Genomic DNA, 17,358 nt, shown 5'->3' on the forward strand with positions numbered 1-17,358 from the left:
CAGACCACCTAGAAAGGAGGACTCCATGGAAACTGTAGAAAAACTAATGCAGCTGATGATACTACCAATACCATAGTGCTAAAACCAGTAGAGTTTTTAGGAGATTTTAGTAACTTTAATAGAACCGTTGTCACCAAAGGTATTTTTTAAAACCATTAGAAAAAAAGTTTTCCAGCAATAAATGGACAAGTAAAAATAAGTAGAAGTAGTTAAAAAGTCAGGATAGGCTAAATAAAAAAGAAAAAAGGGAGATATGTAGGAGACAACTCTGCACCAATGTAGAAAGCAGTTAACTGCAGAGCAAGGGTTAAATGGAAACAACAGCTCTTGGAGTGTGTTGGCCATGAAGAGACAGTGGCCTGGGTTACTTGAATGCATGTATGCAGAATTCTTGAAGGAATGCCTCCAAGAACCACATGTCGTTAGTTGTTGCTAAGCTCTGGGACTCTGACTCTTCTTGCGTCCTTCTTCTTTAAAAGAAACAGTAGATGTGCAGGGCTGAGGATGGAACAGATGGGGAAAAAAGCTTGTGTAACTTTCTGGTTTTAACTGCTCAGCTATGGCATTTGGAACTCAATAAATTTGCAGTGGCGCTATTTCTTGGGGCTGATTCTGAGTAAGAGTTTCAGCCCTCTGCCTTGTGTATAGAGAATCTGGTGTGTCTTTTGCCTCACGAGTCCGAATTGTGAAGAAATTTGTAAAAGTTCTCCATTTCCTTTTCTCTGCATTTTCTGATATACCTGTTAATCTTATATTGCTTTTTCTGATGGAGTCAAACAAGTCTCTTACAGCTCTCTCATTTTTTTAAGTGTGTGAATCTCTCTCTTCTTCTCCCTGTATCATCTCTAGTCACCTGTTTTCGATGTCACTCATTCCCTCCTTTATCTGACTGTTCTATTAGATAAACTTTCTAGCTCATTTTTTAGTTCATGTATAGAGTTCTTCATCTCTGTTGTTAGTTTTAATCTCCTTTATAAAGTATCCATTTTGTTTATTAATTTGTTTTATGTCTTGGCCAGATAGCTTGGCTTGTTAGAACATAATCCTAAAGCACAGTGGTTGCCAGTTTGATCCCTGTTCAGGGCACATAGAGGAATAGCTCGATGTCTCTCTCTCTGTCTCTTTCTCTATCCCTTCTTTTCCTGCTAAAATCAATCAATAAAATATTTTTAATTTTTGTTGTCTGAGCTCATTAAATTGCCTATCAGTGTTTTCTTGCATTTTATAGTGTACTTTCAGATCTTTGATTTTGAATTCTTTGTTGTTTAAGTACAAGGTTTTTCATGTAATTTAAAATGCTTTCTGAACATTTTATTTTCTTTCTGAACTGCATCTCTTTCTTCAGTAGCCATTGTATTAGTTTTCTTTTGTCTGATGGCACTCAAGAGTGTTATTGTAAAGAAATAAAAAAAGGACAATTACAAAAAAAAGATACATAAATATAAATACATACAATAAAACCAAAAAAATTTAAATAGTAAAATGTTAAAGAGAAAATCAACAAAAAAGAAAAATAGAAAAACAGTAAGTAAAAACAAACAAAACACTTACAATAATTTTTTTAAAATAAAAATAAATTAAATTAAAAAAAATGAAATAAAATGTTGAACTTGAGATACATTTTTCTGTTTTATTCCAGTAGTGGTGTTGGATTACAAGTTTTAGCTCTGTGAAATTCCTGGGTTGACCTTCACTGATATGTTGCTGTCACAATGATGTACCAGGGATGTAGTTGTGATGGTGGGTCAGCCATGTTGTGAGGACTTTACAGATTTACCAAAGACCATCCTAGGCCTCAAGATTCCTCATGTATAAACAGGCCAGGAGACCAGACACAGAGCAACTCTGTTCTTCAGGAGAAAGAGTGACCCTGTAGAACTAGCTGTGGGGTACGTCTGTCACTTTCATTACCCTATGAGTGGAGGGAGGAGGGATCTGAGAATTCTGGGGGGTTGCACTTTGTTTTTCTCTGTCTCTGTGCTGAGTGTGAGCTGCCAGCAGCCTACAAGAATGTTGGTAGTGACCCCTCATTCTGCTGCCACTTTGGGTTACTTTCTTTTCAACTTCCCCAAATCTCTCTGCTCCTCCTGACAGAGGTAGATGCAGTCACCCTTGGTTTCTTTCCTCTGTGGAATCCTGGTAGAATAAAATACAGACAGTCTGGGTTTCTCTTTGCTCAAGAGCTCTATAGTATCTTCTGCCACACTTCTCAACCCTTCCCACACGTAGTTGATTCCACACACACACATCTTTACAGGCAAGCCTGCAAGCCCAGTTGGAGTTCATTCACTGCATTATAGCTGTTCAGTTTACTGACATTTTAAGGGGAGAGATCAAGGGTATCTCTGACACCACCATTACTCTGATGTCCTCAAATATTCTTTTTAAGTCCATTGATCTGATCATGTGGTCTTTAGTTTTTCGTTTTGTTTATGTGGTATACAGTGGTACCTTGAGATACAAATTTAATTTGTACTGTAACCGAGCTCGTAAATCAGTCAACTTATATAGCAAACTGCCGATACTGGACCTGAGCACCAATGCACCAACTAGCAGCAGCTTTCCAAATCACATCTCGTATCTCAGAATTTTGCTCAGGTCTTGAACAAAAATATAGACCGAGTCACAGCTCATATCTTAAAAAAAAATTTGTATGTTGGTCTGTTCATATATCAAGGTACCACTGTATTACATTTAGATTTGCAGATATTGTACCAACCTTGCTCCTTGGAATAAATCCCACTTGATCATGTTTATGATCTTTTTAACGTGCTGCTGAATTTGGCTTGCTAATGTTTTATTGATGATTTTAGCATCTATGTTCATCAAGAATACAGACCTACAATTTTTTCTTGGAAGTGTCTTTATCTGGTTTCAGAATTAAGATAATACTGACCTTATAAAATAAACTTGAGAGTTGTCCATTTTCTTCAATTTTTTTGAAATAGTTTAAGAAAGGTAAGTGCTAAATTCACCTTTGAAGCAATAAATGAATGACTTTTTAGGAGGGTTTTTTTAAAATTAATGCTTCAATTTCACTGGCTGTAATCTATCTATTCAGATTCTCTGATTTTTCATGATTTTATTATGGTAGATTGTACATTTCTAGGAATTAATTCATTTTGTACATATTGTGTAACATTTTTACTTATAGTTCATAATATTTTTTTACAACCTTTTGTATTTTTTTTGGTGTCAGTATTTACTGCTCCTTTTTTATATTATTTATTTTGGTCCTCTCTATTTTCTTTTTGATAAATCTCATTAAAAGTTTGTCAATTTTGTTTATCTTTTCAAAGAACCAGCTCTTAATTTCAATAATTTATTGCATTTCTTAAAGACTCTACTGCATTTATTGATGCTCTAATCTTTATTATTTTCTTTTTTCTCCTCATTTGGAGATTTGTTTCTTTTTTTAAAGTTTCTTTAAATGTAAATTTACATTGTTTATTTGAAATATTTCTTGTTTCTTTATATAGCCTTATAATGCTATGAGTTTTCCTTGTTGAACTGCTTTCACTGTACCTCATAGATTTTGGGTTGTTGTGTTCCTATTTTCATTTGTTTCAAGGTATCTTTTGATTTCTTTCTTGATCTCATTGTTAATCCATTCATTATTTCATATCATGCTATTTAGCCTTTATGTCTTTGTGTTTTCTCAGGGGTTTTTTTTTCATTGATTTTAGTTTCATACCATTATTATCAGAGAAGATGCTTAATATGATTTCACTTTTCTTAAATGTATTGAAAATTGTCTTGTGTTCTAACATGTGGCCTACTGTTGAGAGTGTTCCATGTGCACTTGAAAAGAATGTATATTCTGCTGATTTGGGGTGAAATTCTCTCAAAGTACCAATTAGTTCATCTGATTTAGTGGGCCATTTACTTGCTGATTTTCTGTCCAGAAGATTTATCTTTTGATGTCAATGTGGTGTTAAAATCCCCTACTATAACTGTATTGCTGCCATCTCTCACTTTATTGTCATCAAGATTTACTTTACATATTTTGGTGTTCCTATATTGGGTAAATAAATGTTTACAAGGTTTATATCCTCTTGTGGATTGTTTTCTTTATCATTATATAGTGTCATTCTTTGTCTCTCACTAGTATCTTTGTTTTAAAGTTTATTTTGTCAAATATAAGTATTGCTACATTAGGTTTTTTATTACCATTTACATGATATATCTCTTCTATCCTTTTCATTTCAATCCGTGTCTTTTGTTTTGAGGTGGGTCTCTTGTAAACAACATATATATAAATATATAGGTCTTTTTTTTTTAATTCTTCCAGCTACTCTGTCATTTGGAGCATTTATGCATTTACCTTTAATGTGATTATTGATAGGTCCATATTTATTGCAATTTTATTCTTTTAACTATGTTTCTGTTTTCTCTTCTTCTTCTTCTTCTTCTTCTCTACCTCCTTCTCCTCCTTCTTTTCTAGCTTTTCCTTCTCTCCTACTCTTCTTTTTTCTCCTCTATTTCCTTCACCTTCTCCTTCTTCTTTTTAAAGCAGGCCTTTTAACATTTCTTATAATAGTGGTTTGGTGGTAACAATCTCCTTTAGCTATTCCTCGTCTGAGAGCTCTTTATATTTTCTTCAATTTTAACTGATCTCTTTCTGGGTAAATAAGTTTTGGTTGTAGGTCTTTGCTTTTCTTCACTTTGAATATTTCATTCTAATCCTTTCTGGCCCATATTGTTTTGTTGAAAAATCAGCAGAATGTCATTTGGAAGTTTCCTTATAAGTAAGTAACTCTCTTTCTTTTGCTGTTCTTAAGATTCTCTCTTTGTCTTTAATCTTTGCCATTTTAATTACAATGTGTCTTTGTTTGAGCCTCTCTTCTTTTGGCCAATTTTTGAGAGTCTGTGCTTTTTAGACTTGCGTGTCTTCTTCCTCATCCAGTTACAAAAGTTTTCAATCATTATTTCTTCAAATCAGTTTTTGATTCATGCTCTCTCTTCTCTGTCTGGTACCCTTATGATAGAGATGTTGTTATGGTTCTGGTTGTTGCAAAGGTTTCTTAAACTAGCCTCATTTTTTAAAACTGTTTTTATTTTCTGTTGTAATTTTTTTTTACCTTGTCTTCCAAATTGCTGATTTGATTCTCTACTTCATCCATCCTATTGTTTATTCTTTTCAATGTAGTCTTCATTTTAGATATTGTATTCTTGATTTCTAACTGGTCCTTCTTATAGTTTCTATGTTCTTTTTCATTCTGTTGAGCTTTCTTTTAACTATTACATTACTTTAAACTTTATATCTAGTAAATTGCTTGCTTCTACTTTATTTAGCCTTTTTTTGTGACTTCTTTTGTTTTTATATTTATCTGTGTATTATAGCTGCCTCTTTTGTGTTTGCTTCTATTATTAGATAGGTCATCTATGACCCCCAGTCTTCATGGGGTGGCCTTAGGTAGTACATGTTCTATTTGGTACAGTCTCACTTATCACCTGAGCTTGATACTCCTATAATGTCCTTGTGTGGATTATGTTGTTCCTCTTGTTCAATTGGATCTTGATGCTATTGGGCATTCATACATGAGATTAATCATCAGGCTGACTGATTGTGAAGCTCAACTTCAATCACAGTATGTAAACTGCTGTGCAGATGCTGACGACACACAGCAGAATTTGCCTCAGCAGGGCTCAGTGCCAGTTGAGACCTCCTTTTTGAAATGCCACTTGTGAAGCTTACTCGATGTTGCTCTGATGGTGTTTGTAGCTGGCCACTGCATGTATTGTTTCCGGGGCTCTTGGGAGGTACTCTGGTGCAGGCCAACATAAGATGCTGCCTGTGACTGGACATCAACAAACTGTTTGGAGCTACAAGTGTTCCACATATTTGTGGCTGCCTCTGCTGGACCTGGGTGCACATGGAAAGGACAAGCCATGCACCATGGCCAGCTTTTACCAGCACCAATGATGGGGATGGTTCTGCAAATATTTCAAGAAACCCTGAAATCCACCTCATCCTGACTCTACCTACCATCTGTCTGTTAGGATTAGTCACTTAAAGAGCCTCTGGCTGTACTCCTCAAGAAGGCATAACATACACAGGTTAGGGTGAAAAGTATTTTAAAGGTTGGGGTTATTCCTTTCCCCCAGACTGATGCTTTATGAAATGGAGTACTTCACCCAAGATAGATAGTATCTGAGGTAAAGGAGAATGACTCAACACAGAGATCCTGGCAGCTGTCCCTTCAACTGCCTTCCAAGAGCCTGAAATTCCAGACTCTTTTCAAGACTCTACTCTGCTCCACCATTCTTCTGCCAGAGCCCACACTGAGTGGCTATGAATGAGAGTTTGTGCATTAGCCCTTCTATAGAGTTCTTGTGTCACTAGTGGTCTCCTATCTCTCCCTGGTAGACAGAAACTCTGCTGCTTTTTATAGATATTACGTAGATGCTTCCTCCCAGCTCTGATGTTCTGAATGAGGAAACTGGCTTAAGATGTAATCCCCATACTTCTGAGGAGGGACCCCCCACACACACACACACCTGAGATTACCATCCAGAACCTCAACAATTGCCCATGGAAGTAGGGCCATCCCTTTTCATATTATCCCCTTCCTGGCAGTCTAGATGAGGGTTCTTCTCTAAATCCTTGGTTATAAGTTTTTTTCAGCTAGTCTTCAGTTGGTTATTCAGGATGATTTTTTAAAATTATGTAGTTATTTCAGTTTGGTCCTGGGAGGAGGTGAGTGTAGCTTCCACATACTTGAACACCATTTTGGATTTCCTCAAGGACAATTTTAAATATTACAGAAAAGAAATTTAATCACCTTTGATGTTCCACTCAGCAAACACAAACTCTTTTTAAGATACAAATATTGGCTCATATACCTGTCTTTCAGAAACAAGTCTGAGTATGATTTGAAAATTTAGAATTTACACAGGTGACATATCCACTTAGAGAATACTGACTGTCTAATATAAATACAATAAGGTTAATTAAAACTATGGATATCATGATGTGAATCAAGTGCATGAACGATGGGAAAAATAATTTATGTCAGGAGTTAGATATTCATCCCTAAACTTTTAAAGACTTTTCACACATCCCTTATTTTTCTCTTTCTGTCCTCTATATCTATAATAATGGCTTGTAGCTACTTTAATGGAATGTGGTTGAATTCCTTAGGCTTTGAAAGACTCTGTTGGGGAAACTAAGTAGAAGTATCATTGAATCACACTATGTTATATTTGTTCTTCCAACAGTCACTTTACAAAGAGAGATGGATATACATTTTCCTAAACACTTTCTTAAATTATATCATTTGCACATGTGTAACACTCTCATGAGTATGCACAGATTTTGATGTTGGGCTGAAGCACTGGTTGCAACACATATCTACAGATACCATGGTCCCCAGTATTGTAGCTACAATGTTACTGTGTTCACCAAACCTGACAGTACTGGACATGAATGTTATTGCAGCTATTGAGGAACACTATGATGGTGAACATTCTTAGTTCAAGGTCTTACTCAAGTAAAAATGCATTACTGAATCATGATTTTTAAGGATTATCTCCTTGTATGTGGCTCTTTTACAAGAATTTAATTTTATGAGACAGAAAACTGCACTGTGTGATTGGGAACTCACCATGTAATTTTCCTATAGCTCTTGGAGGAAACATCACTTCACCTGCCTTCTCTACTCATTAGTCAGCCATCTCACCATTCACTGCTCTTTTCTGCCTCAAAATAATCATTTAAATTTCTAGATCACTTAGGCTATGGTTTCCAGTGTTCTACCCATATTAACTTGGGTGAGGTATGATGAGACCAGGCACAGATCTAGAGGGAGTTCTGGGAAGTTCAAAGATTGTTCATAGTCACAGTTCACTGGGGATAACCCAAAATAACAAACATGGCTACAATGGGGCTGGTCAAGTGAGGCAGAGAAAATAATTGTGAGCAAGTGACTTCAGTGTGGTTTCCATGAGAAAGATGGAGAAAAAAAAGATAAGCAGGCTTAGTGTTGGCTAGCTCTATTTGAAAGTGGCACCTCTGCCTCCCAAAGTTCACTAGAGAAACTGTCTGGTTGATAAGGGCTTTTGTTTGATCAATCTGGATTAATACAGTGGGGAAAACAAAGTTTCATAAAAAGAAGTCTCGAGCCAGCTCTGGGTGTCATCCACGGGAGGTCGAGACCTTCTCTGATATTCCCTTGGCTCTCCTTCTTCTGTGTATGAGCATCATCTTTGAGTTCTGTGAAGACAGAGTAGCAATTTCAGACACCACATCACAACAGGATGTATACCCAGCCAAAGAAGAGGGGCCACTGTTTTAAAATTTTCTTTCCTAGAAGGAAATTAAAAGTAAGAGAACACTCTTAGAAGCCCCTTGCACAGTTCTATTCATGTGTCAATAGCTAAGACTGAGTCATAATCTCCCAAGGCCATTACACATTGAGGGCACTTAAATTAACATTACATGAATGTTAATGCCAGACCGATGGTGATGCAGTGCATATAGCATTGACCTGGGATGTTGAGGCCCCAGATTTGAAAGCCTGAGGTAACTGAGTGTGGAATTATTGACATGATCACATAGTTGCTGGCTTCAGTCCAAAGGTTGCTGGGTTGAAGCCCAAAGTTGCTGACTTGAGCCTAACAGCTTGAACAAAGTTCACTGGCGCAGCTGGAGCTCCCCAGTCAAAGTATGTAAGAGAAGCAATCAATGAGAAATTAAAGTGCTATAAGTATGAGTATATGCTTTTCATCTCTCTCCCTTTTTCTCTCTCTTTATGTAACTTATTTTTCTCACTGTTCATACACTAAACATACAGTTGACATACAACGTTATATTAGTTTCTCATGTACAACCCAGTGATTAGACATTATATAACTTCTTAAGTGATCACCCTGATAAGAACAACACATCTGACACCATATGCTGTTATTAAAATAATATTGAATATATTTCTTATGCTGCACTTTACACTTATCGTCATGATTATTCTGTAACAATCAATATGTACTTTTTAATCCCTTCACCTTTTTCACCCATTCCTTCAACCCCCATCCATTTAGCAATGATCAAAATGTTCTCTGTATGTATGACTGTGTTTCCATTCTGCTTGTTTGTTTATTTTGTTTTTTAGATTCAATTGTAGATAGATATGTATTTATTGTCATTTTATAGTATAGTTATTATGTTTTTAAAATTTTATTTAGAAAATTAACTTTAACACTGTGACATTGATCAATAAGAATATATAGAATTCAGGAGATCATTACTATAGCATTTGATCTGTTGATTATATTGTATACCCATCACCCAAAGTCAAATCATTTTCTGTCATCTTATATCTGTTCCTATTTACACACTTCCTCTTACCCCCTCACTTTTCCCAACTTACTCAAGACTCCTTCCTCATCCCCCATGTTCCCTTCTCCTTGGTAACCACTTCACTTTTATCTTTGTCCATAAGTCTCACTTTTATATCCTTATTCTTATCTCTATTTTTTTTTCTTAAAGAAGACTTTTAAAATTTCATATAATACCGGTTTGGTAGTGATTAACCCCTTTAGTTTTTTTGTTTTTTTGTTTTTTTAATCTGGGAAGCTCTTTATATGCCCTTCAATTCTAAACAATAGATTTGCTGGGTAGAGTAATAGTTTCAGGTTTTTTCTTTTCATCATTGAGTGTTTTGTGCCAATCTCTTCTAGCTTAAAAAGTTTCTTTTGAGAGATCAGCTGACAGTTTTATGAAATCTCCCTTGTAGGTAATTCATTGGTTTTCCCTTGCTGCTTTTAACATTTTTTTTTTTGTCTTTAACCTTTGCATTTTAATTATAATGTGTCCTAATGTGGGCTTCTTTGGGTTCAGGTTGTTTGGGACTCTGTGCTTCCTGGACGTCTATGTCTATTTTCTTCATCAGTTTAAGGAAGTTTTCTATCATTATGTTTTCAATTTCCTGCTCTCTCTCTTCTCCTTGGACCCCCATGATGCAAAAGTTGGTACACCTGAAGGTGTCCCAGATGTTTTTTATACTATCCTTAGATTTTGGATTATTTTTTCTCTTCAGTTTTTTTTTTAACTTTTTTATTAAGGACTTTATTAATTTTTCAGAGAGAGAGAGAGAGAGAGGAATACAGGAAGAGAGAGCAAGAGAGAGAAGGGGGAGGGGCAGGAAGCATCAACTCCCATATGTGTCTTGACCAGGCAAGCCCATGGTTTCGAACCAGTGACCTCAGTGTTCCAGGTCGACTCTATCCACTGCACCACCACAGGTCAGGCCTTGTTTTGTTGTTCAGACTGGTTGTTCTTTGCTTCCTTATATTTCAAATCACCGATTTGATTCAAGTTTGATGTACTCTATTGTTGAGTCTGTGTAAATTATTTTTTCATTTTAGTTAGTGTATCCATTCTTTCTGACTGATTCTATTTTGTGGTTTCTGTATTCTTTTTTATGCTTATTGTTTCTTTGTCAAAGTGCTTGCTATGTTTCTTAAGCATGCTTATAACCACTGCTTTGAACTCTGTATCTAGTAGTTTGCTTGCATCCATTTTATTTAGTTATTTTTGTGGAGATTTCTTCTGTTCTTTCATTTGGGACATGTTTCTGTGTCTCCACTTTTGTCTGATTCTCTGTGTTTATTTCTATGTATTAGGTAGGACTTTTATGTCACCCACAATTGGAAGGTTGGCCTTGTGTAGTAGGTGTCCTGTGTCCTGTATGACCCAGTGACACAGTCTCCCCAGTCACCCGAGCTGGGTGCTCCAGGTGCCATACTGTGTGGGCTGTGTGCATTGTGCTATTGTAGTTGAGCCTTGATTGTTGTTGGCAGCACTTGGAGGGATTGACCTCCAAACTAGTCAGCTGTAAATACCAGCTGCAGTTACAGTAAAGAAGCTCCTATGTAGGAGTCAACCATATGGAGCAGGACTTGCTTCAGTGCAGCTTTGGTGCTCACAGAGTCCACCCCTTGAATGTGTTGTTTGTGGTGGTGATAGAGTTGTACTCCAGCATGGTCTAAAGCAGGGGTCCCCAAACTTTTTACACAGGGGGCCAGTTCACTGTCCCTCAGACCATTGGAGGGCCAGAGTACAAAAAAAAAAAACCTATGAACAAATCTCTATGCACACTGCACATATCTTATTTTAAAGTAAAAAAACAAAACGGGAACAAATATAACATTTAAAATAAAGAACAAGTAAATTTAAATCAACAAACTGACCAGTATTTCAATGGAAACTATGCTCCTCTCAGTGACCACCAATGAAAGAAGTGCCCCTTCTGGAAGTGCGGCAGGGCCGGATAAATGGCCTCAGGGGGCCACATGTGGCCCGCGGGCCGTAGTTTGGGGACCCCGGTCTAAAGCTCTCCACCAGGTGCACTGGTTCTGAGTCCTCCCAGAAGGTGGAAGGTTAGCCATTCCCTGTGTCTTGCATGGAGCCACCCAGCATAAAATACAGAGTAATGTAGTAATGTGCAAATGACGGCTTCTTGTGCCCAGAAGAGGCAAAGCTGTGAACCAATATCAGTTACAACTAGTGTCAGGCCAGGGGTCACTTAGAAGAGGTATGGGGTACACAGGGGTCAGGTGCTGCTTGTTTGAGATACTTTAGAGAAATACCAACCATAAGCCAAAACAGTCTACTTGTATAAAAAAAAAAACACTGAAAATGGCTTGTGTGGGCCCTTTAAGAGAAGCTTCCTGCTACTCCATCAGCTCACCACCTCACTCAGCCACATTCCCCATTATGTTTCTCAGAAGTTATGAGGACTTCTCTTCCTGGCACTGGAAGCCAAGGCTGGGAGGCCTGTGTGAAGCTGGGTCTCCTAGTTCCTCAGGGAGAACCTCCACAGCAGAGATACACATGAACATGGGACCAACCTGGTCCACATCTCCATCCCTCCTATCAGTCTCAACAAGGCTTCTTTATTTCCCTAGTTATAGGACTTAAACTCAGCCAGATTTCCAGTGGTTCTGCATGATGGTTCTTCTGTAGTTTAGCTGTAATTATGATGGGGTTATGTTAGCATGCAAGAACTATATATACCTATGCCACCATCTTGACCAGAAGTCACCTTGCTATCTTGAAATCATTTTTTTCAGCTATAAATGAGGCTAAGCCTACTTTCCTGTAGATGTTATTTGCTTGTAGAATTATTTTCCAACTTTTCACCTTGAATATATATTTGGTTTTGCAGTTTAGATGAATCTCTTGAAGGCAGTTCATGGTTGTATTTTGGGTGTGTTAATACAATCTGCTACTCTGTGCCTTTTTATTGGTGAATTAATCTCATTTACATGTAGGGTAATTATTGATAGGTGATCCATTTTATCTATTTTTTCTGGTAGCTCTGAGCTTCCAGTGTTTGTTGTTGTTGTTGTTCCTTTGTTTTTCTGCATGTTGGTTTTGATGGTATTCCATACCTTTCTCCACTATTAACTCTTCTTTTCAATTGATGAGCCTCAATTTTGGGTATTTTGTATGTGGTTCCCATTAGTAAATAGTGGGAAGTTTATGTAAATAAACTTTCACATACACAGCACTCTTTTTGTTTTCCATTCTAATGCATTTAATTTTCATTCTTCTTTGAAAACTTTGAAAACTCAGACCTTTTACATTTTTTTTTATGTTTTTGTTGTGAAAAATTGTCCCTGTTTATCTGTGAGTTTTTTTGGTAATCTAACATAATTTTGTGACATTTTGTTCTTTGTTGGTAGAATAACCATCTTGAGTATTTCCTACAATGGAAGTCTCCTGGTGGTAAATGTTCTAAGCTTCTGTATTTCCAGAAAAGTCTTTATTTTTCTTTATATATAAAAGATAACTTTGCTAGATATAGTATTCTTAACTGGTAATTTTTCTCTGTCAATAGTTACTACCTTCAATTTCCTGGCTGTGCTGAAAATTTTTTCTTTGTCATTAATTTTTGATAGTTTTAATACAATGTGCCTGGAGAAGGCTTTTTTATATTGAGGTCATTAAGTTTTCTGTTCACTTCTGAATTAAAGCAGCTATTTTCAACTAGTGTGTCATAAGAGGCACACTGATGTGCCACAGGATTTTTAAAAATATGAGATATCTGACTATTTAGGATCACTGGCCACTTTTCTTTGAGATTGTTAATAAAAAATAACAACCCACACAGTAGCCAACTAGTGTGAATTCAGAAAATTATACTTATTTTTTTTCAGATCAGCAAAATATAATTTTTGCTTTGCAAGAATTTTAGTAATTACTTTATTTGTGCCATAAAATAAAAATGTTAAAAATCACTAGATTAGAGGGTGTAGCTCTTTACATATGTGGAGGAAGTTCTTGTCAATCGTTTGTTCGAATAAACTCACCATTCTCTTCTCTCGCTTTTCTTCTTTTGGTATGCCTATTATTTTTTATAATGCTTTCTGGTGAAATCTGATTGTTCTTATAAAATTCTTTTACTTTTTAAAAAAATTCAAGTCTATCTCTTGTTCCCTCTGCATCATTTCTAGATTTCTATCTTCAATACTACTAATTATTTCCTTCGTCCTGTCAGCTCTAATTTCTCTGCTTCTGAGTTTGCTCTTTTATCTCTTATGTTGAATTTGTTATCTTCAGAATTTCTATTTCATCTTTTAGAGTTTTAATATCCTTGTTAAAGTTCTCATATTTTTAAGTGATTTTTCTCCTGAGTTTGTTAAACTGACTAAGTTTTCTTACATCTTGTTGAGTTTTGTCAGAACTGCAATCTTGAATTCTCTGGCATTTAAATCACATATTTCCATGTCTTTAAGTTTATTATATGGAGATTTTTAATTTTCTTCATGAGCTATTTGTTATCTTGGTTATTCATGGTAGTTGATGGATTCATCCTCTGTCTGGGCATTTATGTATGAATGACACTGTTCTAGTACATTGATAAGTTCTTCTATTGTTTTCCAGTAGTTGGCACTGTTCACAAGCTTTATACCTTTTTGCATGCTCCAACTTTTCAGATCTCTTAGGGGTGATGGAAAATTAGATGTGTTCCTAGTCAATGTGGGTGTCTCCTCTATGTCCCTTTACTTCAGACTCAAAGGACCAGCCCTAGGGGAGAATGTGGCGGCAATAGGTTTTCAAATTTATTAAATCCTAGTGCTTTTCCCTTCAACCGGACACTCTCAGAAGTGCAGCTATGATAACTGAGGGTGGGGTGAAATGGAAGAATCTAACTGTTTTTTTATTTTGCCCTGTTCTTCCAGTAATGTTGGTTGGAGAACTCTGAGGCATCCTCTGTGTGTCTTCATCCAACACTGGCATTAGCTGTAGAGTGCACCTGTTGTTAAGGAAAAATGTGTTTCAATAGCACCAGTTCTCTCTTTTGCAGATAATGTTCTCTGCAACCTAACACTCACTGCTAAAGCTTCTTCTTGGGCTTCCTTAGGGAGAGAGAGGGAAATCAGCTAGGCTCCATGGCTTTGTTTCTCTGTCTGGAATGCCAATTGCCAGACAACTGTGGCTGCACCACTGTGCTTCATTTCTGACCAGGTCTTGGGACTCAGCTGCAGCTCGTAGTGTCACTCCTGCAAGAATGCTCTCTGAATCTCATTGCTCCTCCTGGCTAGAGGGACTGGCATAGGAACCCTGATTCTCTTCTCTATGGGCTGAGCCCTACAGTGAGCTTGGCATTGTGAACTCCCAGCTTCAGGCTAGTCTCAGATCCTCTCTCTTCCCACAGACACAGTTTATATTTACTTACCCATCTTCAGATATTTCAATCTGCAGATTTCTCGAACATGTTTGTGCAATGATCAAGGAATGCTTTGTTAAATTATAGACATTTAAATTGTTAAAACTTCTAGAGGAGAATTAAGTGGATCTCTCATGCTGTCATTCTTCTAATGTCACAAGATAATCTGAATTAGGGGTTTCCAACCTTGGCCTACTCAGAACTGCTTGATAAGCACTTAGAACTTAGTGATCTGGTATTGGCCAGTTTGTGAATATCCTGGGTTTTATTCCTGGTCAGAGCACACAAGAGAAACAACCATCTGCTTCTCTACCCTTCCCCATCCACTTCTCTCTCTCTCTCTCTCTCTCTCTCTTTCTCTCTTCACCTCTTGTAGCCACTCGATTCCAGAGAATAAGCCTCATGCACTGAGGATCCTCTGCGGCCTTCACTTCAGGTGCTAAAAAAATGACTCTATTGCTGAGCAATGGCCCCTGATGGGCAGAACATTGCCCTCTAGTGGGCTTGCCAGGTGGGTCCTGGTCTGGGCATATGCAGGAGTCTATCTGTCCGCCTATCTTCCTCTCACTAAAATAAAAAAAAAGAAAACCCGAAAACAAAAGAACATAGTGACCTGTAAGCTTTACTACAGAGCACATGCCTAAGAATCTCTAGTAGGTGTGGGTCTCAGCTTTAAATTAAAGGATCCACATAAATAAAGGCAGAGCAATTATCTGGGTTGTAGAGACATTTGTTTCACGTGATTAGTACAAGGTCAGACTAAGAAGTGAAAAACCCAGGAGGCCTCACCCAGTCTAACTGCACAGAAACTTCATTTATTTAATATAATGTTTTCTCTTTTCTTTCCTTTTGATACAAATTGACCTCACCCAACAACCTGACACCCACCTCCTTCTCCCTCGCACATCCACTCAATGATCAGACTCTCAAGATGATGAGATTCTGGTAAGCATCAAGTAATTTTTGGATCTGTTGACCATAGGGACAATGTTTCAGTCAAATAGAGATACAATCTAAGCCTCAGTTGTGTTTTAGATAAAAAGTGAACTATTCCACCAACCACATCTTTGTACAACCAGAAAGAGCAACTATGTGGCTGATTGATGTCAGGACCAGATGTAAGAATTAACTAATCCATACCCTAGTGCCCACCAATTAATAGAGACTACAATCTTAATTTTACTATCATTAATGATATTTTCCCTTTATAACCTATACTTTAGAAGCCATCTGGGAGACATGTCTTTAAGCATGAACATGGTGTCCGTGACTCCTGACATGGTGCCATTTCCTTTATTAATAACATTTATTTGCCTTCAAATTCTTCTTTGCATTTGATTGGGCTTTGATTCATACAGGTGAATGAACCCGTATAGTTCAGTAATACCAAATCTGTTTAAAGGAGAAATATTAAGAGGACAAATTTTTATTTAATTTATTACTTAACCTAATCTAAACAAATAAACTCCCTGAGAACTAACAGGGGAAAAAAGGAGAGTCTCGCTGACTTCAATTGTTTTTTTTTTTTCTTTTCTTAATGTATTGATTTGAGAGAGAGAAGTAGAGAGAGAGAAACATCCATTTGTTGTTCTACTTATTCTGTGCATTCATTGGTTAATTTCTACATATGTCCCCCTGATTGGGGATTAAACCTGCAGCCTTGGTGTATTGGGAAAATGCTCTAACCAACTGACCTATCCTTACCAGAGATGACTGCTTCATTTCTTCACATTAGTGTCAAGGATCATGAAGGACATAAGACTTGGACCTGACTCACAAGCTGATAAATGAGTGTGCATGATTTCATGGGTGCTGGTAAAAGGCAGTTTATTACTCACAATAGCTCTAGCCAAGTAACAGCATTTTTTTCCAGCTCTGTTGAGATATATGTTAGTTGCCATATAACACTGTGTGAGTTTAGAGTATATGTGATGGTTTGATGTATGCATAGAGTGAAATTATGTCTCATGATAAGGTTAGCTGGGCTAGTTCCTTGAGCCCCCGTTTCTACAGGGGTGAAGTGAAGGGGCCCTGAAGATAACTGAAGAGGCAGTGGGTTGAGTTACAGGAGAAAATCTGGGTCTAGGTAACCTGGATCCATGAGAGTGAGCATTAAGCATACTACCCTTTCTCTGGCAGGCAGTATTTTTTTCATATTACTGAAGAGTGCTTTCATTTCTCTGAAGAGAGCCACTTGGTATCTAACCCAAGGCTATACAAACTTCTTGAGAAAAAGCAGTGTCTCTGCTTATCAAATGTACAAAACCGTGAGAGCCTATGCAGACTTATCTCCCAAAGGGCACTCCCCAGTTCTAAAAGCCAAACACCTTTTTTTCTCCTTTATAGTTTTCTTCCTTCACTGGACTGTAAACTCAAAACATTTATATTTGAATTTAATTCCTCCTATTTTACTTATTGATAAAGCAATGTCTGGTAGATAAAGAACTTTCATTGAAGATATGCAGAATGAATAAATAAATAAATGGTGAAATGTGTAAGTACTAATCACAATGCTAAAATATATGCAGATGATTCTTACAGTGAATAAATTAATAAGATGCACTGCTTTACAACAGTAAAATATAATACTGAAAATTTTTAACAACATTTGATCATTTGGAAAAATATTTATGCTAAGTATTAAAAAATGTGTAGAACCTATAGGTTGAAGATTATTTCAATT

General features: G+C 36.9%; 1 protein-coding gene across 1 annotated transcript in view; it reads right to left on the bottom strand.

Annotated features, from left to right (window-relative positions):
• LOC136405685 (aldo-keto reductase family 1 member C15-like) overlaps window positions 1-17,358 on the bottom strand; it is a 470,894-nt gene that overhangs the window by 97,009 nt on the left and 356,527 nt on the right. The window lies entirely within an intron of this gene.

This window comes from Saccopteryx leptura, chromosome 5 (genome assembly GCF_036850995.1).
Source record: "Saccopteryx leptura isolate mSacLep1 chromosome 5, mSacLep1_pri_phased_curated, whole genome shotgun sequence".
NCBI lineage: Eukaryota > Metazoa > Chordata > Mammalia > Chiroptera > Emballonuridae > Saccopteryx > Saccopteryx leptura.